The sequence below is a fragment of the Heterodontus francisci genome, chromosome 8 (assembly GCF_036365525.1).
Source record: "Heterodontus francisci isolate sHetFra1 chromosome 8, sHetFra1.hap1, whole genome shotgun sequence".
Lineage (NCBI taxonomy): Eukaryota > Metazoa > Chordata > Chondrichthyes > Heterodontiformes > Heterodontidae > Heterodontus > Heterodontus francisci.
Genome location: NC_090378.1, coordinates 20,384,282 through 20,395,741, shown reverse-complemented (window position 1 = coordinate 20,395,741; position 11,460 = coordinate 20,384,282). Strand labels below are relative to the sequence as shown.

The window sequence follows — 11,460 nt, the reverse complement described above, 5'->3', positions numbered from 1 at the left end:
CAAGAATCTTTGCCTTAAAAATATTTAAGACTGCTTCCACCACCTTTTGAGGAAGAGAGTTCCAAAGACTCACATCCCTCAGGGAAAAATCTCTCTTCTTCTGTCTTGAAAAGGCATCCCCTTATGTTTAAACAGTGACCCCTAGTTCTAGATTCTCCCACAAGGGGAAACGTCCTTTCCACACCCACCCTGTCAAGACCCCTCAGGATCTTATATGTTTCAATCAAGTCGCCTTTTACTCTTCTAAACTCCAGTGGGTACAAGCCTAGCCTGTCCAACCTTTCCTCATAAGACAACCCACCCACTCCAGTTATAAGTCTAGTAAACCTTTAAACTGCTTCCAATGCATTTAAGTCCTTCCTTAAATAAAGAGACCAATACTGTACACAATACTCCAGATGTGGTCTCACCAATGCCCTGTATAACTGAAGCAAAACCTCTCTACTTTTGTATTCAATTCCCCTCACAGTAAACAATCACATTAGCTTTCCTAACTACTTGCTGAACCTGAATACTAAGCTTTTGTGATTCATGCACTAGGACACCCAGATCCCTCTGCATCTCAGAGCTCTGCAATCTCTCACCATTTAGATAATATGCTTCTTTTTTATCCTTCCTGCCAAAATGGACAAATTCACATTTTCCCACATTATACTCCATTTTCCAGATCTTTGCCCACTCACTTAACCTATCGATATCCCTTTGTAGCTTCCTTATGTCCTCTTCACAACTTACTGATTGAATATTTCCACCATACCAGTGAGTCTTTCATATCCTGTCCTTGAACATCCTTCAACCGCCCAATATCGTCTTTGACAGTTTTCTGACTCTTCACATAGCTGAAAAAGCTTTTTCCTTTACTTCCACAAATGCCTACAACCCTCTTTTCCATTCTTTTTAAGCTGATCTAATAGCAGCCTTTGCTTCTTTTAGCCATTCCTTGAACTTAAGTTTAATTCATAGAAACATTTTTGTTTACATCTTATTTGTCTTTGTATATGACTGTGCCTGTTTTTTATCACACCCACTAGTAAGTTAATATCCCTGGTTACATTTTCAGATGAATTCGGGAGAAAGAAAGACTTGCATTTATATATCGCCTGTCACAACCTCAGGATATTCCAATGTGTTTTCCAATCAATGAAGTACGTCTGAAGTGCAGTCACTGCTGCAATTTAGGAAATGTGGCAGCCAATTTGCATACAGCAAGCTCCCACAAAAAGCACTGCGATAATGCTAAACAAGTTAACTTCTTTTAGTAATGTTAGTTGAGGGATAAGTGTTGGCCTGGACATTGGGGACGACTCCCCTGCTCTTGTTCGAATAGTGCCATGAGATTTTTTTTTTACATCTACCTGAGAAAGCAAATGGGGCCTTGGTTTAACATCACATCTGAAAGAGAGGGGATAAAGGGGTGGGTGGGACTGTTAATAAAAGATTCTATCGCAGCACCAGTATGTAAGGATGTCTCTCAGGGAATGCATTAAGACAGAATCCATACAGGTAGAGTTAAGGAATAGGAAAGAAAACAGAACAATTCTCAGTGTGCATTACAGGTCATCAAACATTGGAGATGAGATAGAGGGAGAGGTCAGAGAGATATGTAAGAACAATAGGGCAATAATGTTGGGGACTTAAATATCCCCAGATAGACTGGAATAAGGGTGATTTATGTAGTCAGATTAGAGATCATCTTTCAGAAGTTGTCCAGAATGGTTTCCTAGATCAGAATGTTTCCAGTCCAGCATGGGAAAGTCATTGATTGATTTCATTCTGGTAAATAAATTGGGGCAAATAACTGCTTTGAAAATATGTGAGCAATAGGAAATGATAACAGAAAATATGTGAGAACAGAAATGGACAATGAGATGTCTAAAATAAGTATGGTTGACTGGAAAAAAAACACAATTCAGCAAGATAAAAAGAAAGAACCTGCATTTATATAGGACCTTCCATGACCTCAGGTTGTCCCAATACGTTTTACAGCCAATGACATACATTTGAAATGTGAGCCAGGATTTTACCAGCAGCAATGATGTCCCAACATCGGGAGGTAAGGTAGGTGACATGGACGCATGGGTGGGGGGCAGAAGTGAAACTGCAAAATTGTTGGGCTGTCAAATTAACAGCCGCAGGTGTGGGATCTGGCCAGTTCGGCAGCGTGATCTGGCGGAACGTCAAAGGTTGTGCTGGGCTGGTGCCATCTGTAAGAACAAAAGAACTTAAGAAATAGGAACAGAAGCAGACCATATGATGCCTCCAGCCTGCTCGGCCATTCACTACGATCATGGCTGATCTTCGGCCCCAACTCCACTTTCCTGCCCACTCTCCATATCCCTTGATTCCCTAAGAGTCCAAAAGATCAGTCTAACCCAGCCTTAAATATATTCAATGATGGAGTATTCACTACTCTCTGGGGTAGAAAATTCCAAAGATTCACAACCCTTTGAGTGAAGAAAATTCTCCTCATTTCAGTCCAAATTGATCAGCCCCTTACCGTAAGATTGTGCCCCATGTTCTAGATTCCCCAGCCAGGGGAAATAACCTCTCAGTGTCTACCCTGTCAAGCCTCTTCAGAATCTTATATATTTCAATGAGATCTCTTCTCATTCATCTAAACTCCAGTGAGTAAAGATCCAATTTCCTCAGTCTCTGTATCATAGGACAACCCTGTCATCCCAAGAACCAATCTAGTGAACCTTCACTGAACCGCCTCCAATGCAAGTATTTCCTTCCTTAAATATGGAGACCAAAACTGCACACAGTACTCCAGTTGTGGTCTCATCAAAGCCCTGTACAATTGTAGGAAGACTTCCTTGTTCTTGTACTCCAATCCCCTTGCAATAAAGGCCAACATGCCATTTATCTTCCGAGTTGCTTGCTGTACCTGCATGCTAACATTCTGTGTTCCTTGTACAAGTACACTCAAGTGCACCCAGTTCTGATGAAGTGTCACTGACCTGAAAAGCTAGCTCTGCTTCTCTCTCCACAGATGCTGCCAGACCTGCTGAGTATTTCCAGCATTTCTTGTTTTTATTTCAGATTTCCAGCATCTGCAGTATTTTGCTTTTAATACACCCAAGTCAGCTTGAACATCAACATTTACAGGTTTCATGTCTTTTAGAAAATATTCTGCTTTTCTATTGTTACTACCAAGGTGAATAACCTCGCACTTTCCCACATTATATTGCATCTATCACCTTTTTGCCCACTCATTTAGCCTGAAAATATCTCTCAGCAGCCTCTATGGCTGGAATTTTATGCCACCAGAAGAGCAGACTGGTGATGGTGGGGGTGGGGGTGCAGTGGGGTGGGGGGGACGTAAAACAGAGTGGGAGGCTCGGGGAGCCCTTCCCGACTCGTTCCCACCTCCGCTGCTAATTTACACAGGGCGGCAGCAGCAGGAAACGGCCTGCTCGCCCCAGGCCAATCAAAGCCCTTAAGTGGCCAAGTAACAGCTACTTAAGGGCCTCCGCGTGCTGCCATGGGGACTTTACGGTTGGCTGGTGGGCAGCTGAGGCCTCAGAAAAGCCACCTGATAAAACTAGGCAGCCTTCTGGAAGCCTGGTGGGGGTGGGGGGCACCTCCTGATCGGGCATCCTGTGCCCCACAGAGGGCCACCCCTAAAGCCCCAACCGCCAACACCCAGCACGCCCCCCCACCCCCAAACCGATCACCCCCATGCCTCGCCAGGGCCCAACCAATTGCCCCTGATGAGACCCCAGAAACTTACCAGTTTTCCGGTGCTCTCTGTCATCTTCGTCCAAGAGCTGGGTTGCAGTCCCAGCAGTGGCCACCGCTCCCGGTGGCACTGCTGGGACTATGAGCTGCTGGCCCACTGATTGGCTGGCAGCTCTATTAGGCGGGAGTTCCTGCCTCAATGAGGTGGAAGTCCTGCCCAAGACCAATTAAGGGCCTGGGGACACTAAAATCCAGTCTGTATCCCCAGGCCCAGTGCAGGCAGGATCACCACCAACTTTTCAGTCGGTGGACAGATCCCCCCTGCCCACCCTAAAATCCAGCCGTATGTGTTGTCCTCACAGCTTGCATTATCACCTAACATTGTATCATCAGCAAACTTAGTTACATTACTCTCAGTCTCTTCATCGAAGTCATTAATACAGATTGTAAATAGCTAAAGCCCCAGCACTGATCATTGACGCACTCCACTAGTCACAGCCTGCCAACTTGAAAATGCCCCATTTATCTCTACTCTCTGCTTCTTGTCCATTAATCAATCCTCTATCCATGCTTACATATTACCCCCAACTGTATGAGCCCTTCTATTGTGTATTAACCTTTTGTGTGACACTTTATCGAATGCCTTTTGAAAATCCAAGTATATTACACCCACTGTACCCTAATTAAAAGCAGCCAGCAGTAGTTGTAATGGCAGGAGCCCCAGAAAAAACTGAGAGGGAGGCCTGATAACTGGAGTGATCAGGAAATGGCAGAAGACATAGCAAGGATGGCACCCAAGTTTTCCGATGCCTCCTTGGAGGTGTTCTTACAGGCAGCAAGGGCATGGAGAGAAGTCCTTTCCCCTCAGAATGGGAGTAGGAGGCCAGGTAGCCAAAATGAAAGGAGCATGGATGGATATAGCGGAGGAGGTAAGCAGCCGTGGAGTGGTCCAATATAAGTGGCTGCACTGGAGAAGGAAGAGCAATGACCCGATGCTGTGTGGCACGGTGAGTGCAGTGCAAAACATTAAGCTTGCAGCCTTAAATGTGACAAAAGATGAGTATGAGTTGAGAGAAGGGGGTCAGCGGCAATGCCCAGGCAGCAGTATTGACTGCCACATGCATGGGAGCCTCTCTGTGCAGGACACCGGTGTCACGCACACCAGAAGTGCCATGATACAACAATCACAGACTAACTCTAAAGAGTTATGCAAAACAGACTTTGTTTTTAAAAAATGAACCTTTATTTTGAAAAGTAAACAATGGTCCAAAATGGCCACCGAAGAGAAAGGAGATTGGCCTTTTGCATATTCAAACTGTCTGACAAAGACAAAAGACAAATCTTCAAAGGTAAACGGTTAATGGAACTCATCCTACACCCATCCTAAAAACATTCCAGAGTTGAATGTCTTCTTCTGAAACAAAGGAGATGTGAGGTAGCCACATCCTGGGCCATTCTGCATTCACCATGGGGAAGACAGGAGAATGTATCCTACCAGGAGGTGAGAGGTGACACAGTTTTACCTTAAAAAAAAACAGCCAGAGAGAGAAAAACTCACCCAGGAGAGAAGCAACATCTAATAGCTGGCATTCCAGCAAGCTAGAAAGCCCATGCCCTGCTAAAAAAAATCCTACATCTACATTATATAGCAGTGAGAACAAGAAGTAACCCACCATCTTCAACAGAACCTTCAATCAAGAGAGAAACCTACAATCATCTCAGGCTTGCATCCATCTAGAACCTGGTTCTGAAGAGAATTGAATAGGTTTATCATAACCTCCCCCCACTGAACGCCACCTTACTTTTTCCCTTCCCTATCTGTATCTTCTTATGTGTGTGCGTGAGCGAATGCGTGAGTGGATGTGATTTCCACATTTTCAGGATAAGGCGTATTGATCAAGAAACAATGGATTTTCTGTTTTTAAAAGCCTATGCTGTCTGTTCATTTGAAAAATAAAACACCGAGAGGCTAAACTCCAATACAAATACACTTGCTGCAGTCAGTTGGAGAGTTGAACAGTGGGAACCACTTACGTCACAACACGTGGTCTTAACACTGGTCAGTCAGAGTGAACCCACTGCACTGCCAGTACTGAATGATCACTTGCAGCATGACATGACATGACAGTTGGTCTGCCTCAAAACTAGGTGCAGTGTGTGTCAATGATGGGTGAGTAACAATGTTAGAAAAGAGAATTCTTGTGCGAGCAAGAGGAAGAACTGGAGGTGGGCATCCCATATTCGGTGATCTTGGCACCAATGGAAGAGGAGGATTTGGAGCTGGAAGGCCTGGAGGCAGAGCAGGATATCACTGACAGTGAGATGCGTGTGGAGCCGCCAGACAGTGAGTGACCTAATGGATGGACCAGGGGAGCAGAAAGCACAGTGTTTATGTGTCCACTACTGGTCACATAGAGCTCCAGATGATGAGTCGTCAGAAGGACGTGATGGAACACTCATTGCCCTCTCATCACTCCTCTCTCTCACGGGTCATATACAAGAACAGGCAACTGCAGAGCTTACGGGACAGATTTACATCTCTGAGGAGGAGGAGGACTCAGAGGGTGCATCAACACGTCATTCCCCCCCACCCTCCATTAGTGCAGATACTCCCATGTTGGTGGGCAATTGCACACAGTTGCAATGGGGGTATAATCTGGTAAGCACAGCACAGATACTCCCAAGGAGGCAGTGGCAGTTGGGGCCACTCACTCTCGGAGGACTGTGGGAGGGCCCGTCAATGCTCAGCTTTAGGTTGATGACAGGCCGCTGGAGTCAGCAACAAGGTGGCAGATACTGGAGCTGCAGCGTGAGGAGCAGGAACATCTGGCAGAGCTTCCAGATGCTAATGCACACCTATGTGTGAATGATGGAGGAGTCCATCCAGGCCGTGAGTGCAGCAATGTCTCTGGTGTGTGCGCGCATGTCATCCTCCATGGAGAGAATGGCGACCCTCATGGAGAGCCATATCCAGCAAACCACACAATGGGTGCCAGAGATGCATGCAGACCTGCACATCCTCGATTTCTTCATGACCTCTGTGGAGCAATGGCTAGGTGAGAGGAGAACGAGAAACCTTGAGTCATCGTCAGGTGCTCAAATTCCTCAGGTGAGCAGGGAGGAACATGTGCCCTGAAAGAGTAGTGGAGCAGCTGCCTGAAGAAACTGGGGGCTCCTCTTGGGGCGCTCCTAGCGTGGATGGTGGGTCCTCTGATAGTGGCACCAATGCCTCATGAATCCACAAAGACAGATCGAGGCGGCTCCTGCACAGGTGCAGGAGGCCTCCAACATGTCTGGGCCCTTTAAGCCTCAGGCAACAAGAGGATGACCACCATGGCCTTCTAAGGTCACGGCACCTCAGCTGACAGTGCAGGGGGAGCACCACATAGGAGCACCCGCAAGCACGTGAGCAAGTCCACTTAGCTGCACTTGGGTTTCACAGGGTCTTATTATGTAGTTTGATGTCACCTTATTATTTATTTGTCTTTAATGAAATCTGATATACTGCACCACTAAGAGCATCCTTTACTCATTTATTGTACTACTGGACCATTAACAGGTTGATGGCTCTTGCAAAGGGTGTAATGGGAAGGACCAGACTCATGAGGTCCATGCATTTCTTATGCAGTGGCCTGATGCGTTGATGGGTCCAGTGTGATGGTAAGGGCATTCAAGAAAAGGGCAACAGGGCCATAGAAGATGGAAGATTTATTTGTTTGCTTGAGTGTGTAAGGGAGGCTCAAGTGAAACATGTCTGTATCAATGAGTCGCAAGTCTCCCTTGCACATATCTCATTGTGCCTTGCCTATGTTCCCTCATCATAGTCCTCCTGGTCAGCAGTCCCCTCCAAGTCCTCATCCTCAAAGGAGGCATCGTGCTCCAGGATGTCCTCATTGTTCAAAGCTTCTCCTCTCTGTAGCGTCAAGTTGTGCAGAGCACAGCAAACAATGATACGCGAAACCCTTGCTGAGGTATATTAAAGGGCACCGCCAGATCTGTCCAGGCATCTGAAGTGCATCTTCAGAAATCCTATGGCCTGCTTGATGGTTGCTTGAATTGTCCCATGGCAGCTGTTGTATCTCTCTTCTGCATCTGTGCTGGGGTTCCACACAGGCTTAAGGAGCCATACGTTCAGTGGGTAGCCCTCGTCACCCAGTATACATCCTTGAAAGTGGGTGAGAGGTGGCCTGGGATTGCCTTCATTTGTAGGTGTGTGTCACAGCTGCCCAGGATCCATTTTCAGTGATCACAAACCAGTTGTACATTGAGCAAGTGGTCGTCTTTCCTATTGATGAAGGCTGCTGCCTGGTCTGTGGGAGCCTTGACGGCCATATATGAACATAGGATTCATGAGCAGGAGCAGGCCATTCGACACTTTGAGCCTGGTCTGCCATTCGATAAGATCATGGCTGACTTGGTTGTGGTTTCAGCTCCACTTTCCTGTCTGCCCCATAACCCTTGACTCACGTGTCTATCAAAAATCTACCGAACTCAGCCTTGAATAAATTCAATGACCCAGCCTCCACGGCTTTCTGGGGAAGAGAATTCCACAGACTAACGACCCTTTGAGAAATAAATAATTCTTCTCATCTCCATCTTAAAGGGGAGGCCTTTTATTCTTAGACTGTGTCCTCTAGTTCTAGTCTCCCCCACAAGAGGAAACATCCTCCCGGTGTCCACTCTATCAAGTCCCCTCAGGATCTTATACGTTTCAATAAGATTACCTCTTCTTCATCTAAACTCCAATGGGTGTAGCCCAACCTGTTCAACCTTCATCCCTGAAATGAGTTGAGTGAACTTTCTCTGAACTGCTTCTAATGCAATTATATCCTTTTTCACATAAGGAGACCAAAACTGTACACAGTACTCCAGATGTGGTCTCACTAAGGTCCTTTATTTTTATTCTTTCACAGGATGTGGGCATCGCTGGCCAGGCCAGCATTTATTGCCCATCCCTAATTGCCCTTGAGAAGGTGATGTTGTGCTGCCTTCTTGAACTACTGCAGTCCATTTGGCGTAGGTACATCCCCTGTGCCTTTAGGGAGGAAGTTCCAGGATTTTGACGCAGCGACAGTGAAGGAACAGTGATATAGTTCCAAGTCAGGATGGTGTGTGACTTGGAGGGGAACCTGCAGGTGGTGGTGTTCTCATGAGTCTGCTGTCCTTGTCTTTCTAGGTGGTAGAGGTTGCTGGTCTGGAAGGTGTAATTTTACTTGAACTTTGATATGTGAACTATAGCAAGACTCACAGGACTACAAGTAATAGCTAACTAAACGTGGGTTTTTATTATAACTTAACTAGAATTATAACTGGGACCCTTAGAGGATGAGACTGGGGAATTAATAACAGGGAACAGGGAAATGGCTGATAATTTAAACCAATATTTTGCATTGGTCTTCATGGTGGAGGACACTATAAATATCCTAACAATAATAGATGAGCAAGGTGTAAATGGGAGGGAGAAATTGTAACAATCTCTATCACGAGGGAAAAGGTGCTGGACAAACTGATGGGACTAAAGGCAGACAAATCGGCAGGACCTGATGGCCTGCATCCAAGGGTTTTAAAAGAAGTGGCTGCAGAGATAGTGGAGGCATTGGTCGCAATATACCAAAACTTACTAGATTCCGGTAGGATAGCGGATTGGAAAACCGTTAATGTGACACCCCTATTCAAGAAAGGAGTGAGACAGAAAGCAGGAAACTATAGACCAGTTAACTTAACATCAGTCATTGGGAAAATACTAGAGTCCATTATTAAGGAAGAAATAGCAGGACAATTAGAAAAACATAATGCAATCAAACAGAGTCAACATGGTTTTATGAAAGGGAAATCATGTTTGACAAATTTGTTCTTTGAGGATATAACAAGCAGAGTGGATAAAGGGGAACCAGTAGATGTAGTGTTTTTGGATTTTCAGAAGGTTTTCCATAAGGTGCCACATAAAAGGTTTTTGCACAAAATAAGAGCTCAGGGTATTGGGGGCAATGTGTTGGCGTGGATTGAGGATTGGCTGACACACAGAAGGCAGAGAGTCGGAATCAATGGGTCTTTTTCAGGGTGGAACGACATAACTAGTGGGGTGCCACAAGGATCAGTCCTTGGTCCTTAACTATTTACTATCTATGTTAATGACTTAGAGGAAGGGCCAGAGTGTAGTGTATCCAGATTTGCGGATGATACAAATATCGGTGGGAAGGCATGTTGTAATGAAGACACAAAGAATCTGCAAAGGGATATAGATAGTTTAAGTGAGTGGGTAAAAACCTGGCAGATGGAGTTCAATGTGGGAAAGTGTGAGGTCATCCACTTTGGTAGGAAGAATAAAAAGGCAGATTATTATTTAGATGGAGAAAGACGACAAAATACTGCAGTACAGAGGGATCTGGGTGTTCTTGTACATGAAACACAAAAGGTTAGCATGTAATTAGGAAGGCAAATGGAATTTTGGCCTTTATTGCAAGGGGGTTAGAGTTTAAAAATAGGGAAGTCTTGTTACCACTGTACAGGGTGTTGGTGAGGCCACACCTGGAGTACTGCGTACAGTTTTGGTCCCCTGGGCCTGCTCCACTCAGGTTTTCCTGTTGTGGATGCGGCCTAGCAAGTGGCTGCCACCAAAAAGGGAAGTAAAATTTTCACAGTGTGATGTGTAGCTAGGAGGAGCAGTGATGGCCCTTTTGACTCCTGTGGGCCACTGCCTGCCAGCCCGCAATCACCCTCCCCATCCCAGCCCCATTATCCTTCCCTTCAACCTATGACTTTCCTAAGGGCTGCTGCTGGTGAGGCAGGTGGCTCAAAATTGATTCTTTGGAAATGGTAAGCAGGGGCTGGAAGATCAACTAAAATATTCAAATGAGGCATGAGGCACAGTTTAAGGATAGTCTTGGGCCTCTCATTATAGTAATGGATATGGTTGAACAGATTCTTCCTCTGAGGCCATGTTTTTAATATTTGTGAAGTTTATCATTATTGTTGATTGAACAGGACTATTGTTCTGTCTTTTCATGTCACAGAGCAAACCAGTTCTTAGAACAACATCTTTGGACCAAAAGCAAATTAGTTCAAGCCTTTGGCTATCAATTAATACTGTGTGTGAGCTATGGACATACACTATTGCCCTTTTAAGTACAGAAGGAGTGAAACAAGGTCAATCCCAATCAGCTGGACAACAGAGGGGAGGCATTGGAGAATGACGATTGGTCAAAGACTGCAGAGAGATCGCGAAGGATGAGTAGGAATTTGGAGTTTTGAGGAAGATGGGTGTGGACTTGGGAGGAGGTGACAATACATTCAGGGGTTTTGGAGAGAAGAGGGAGGTTCAAGATGTTTGCAAGGAGAGAAAGATCAAGAAATAGAAACAGAAAGTGCTGGAAATACTCAGCAGGTCTAGCAGCATTTGTGGAGAGAGAAGCAGAGTTAACGTTTCAGGTTTGTGACCTTTCTTCAGAACACAGAGTGAATTTAGGTTACAATTAAGGCAAAGATTTGGATAGATAAGCCCTGGTTATAAAGAGAATAGGGAGAAGGTGATATGCCAGAGTCCAACATTAAAGACTTTGGTGGGAGAAGGTTGACTTGCAGACAAGATGGGATTGGCTTAGAGCATCAATGAACCAAGGTCCAGTCGTAGGCAGTGTGGAGAGTTGACCTGGTGCCAGCATAGCTTGATCCAGGACTCTAGTGAAGGTGAGTATGCTCCAGTGATTAGTAGTGTACACCAGTGGATCCAGTTTATGAGCAGAGGAGTGAGGAGTGAGCAACTGTGGAGGCAAAACCCAA

The 11,460-nt window shown here is 45.5% G+C and overlaps 1 long non-coding RNA gene across 1 annotated transcript in view; it reads right to left on the bottom strand.

The window, feature by feature from the left end:
* Nucleotides 1-2,018: 2,018 nt before the first annotated feature.
* LOC137372482 (uncharacterized) overlaps nt 2,019-11,460 on the bottom strand; it is a 332,651-nt gene continuing 323,209 nt past the window's right edge. The window contains exon 3 of the long non-coding RNA XR_010975436.1: nt 2,019-2,204. This is a non-coding gene — a long non-coding RNA (uncharacterized lncRNA). The remainder of the gene's footprint in view (nt 2,205-11,460) is intronic.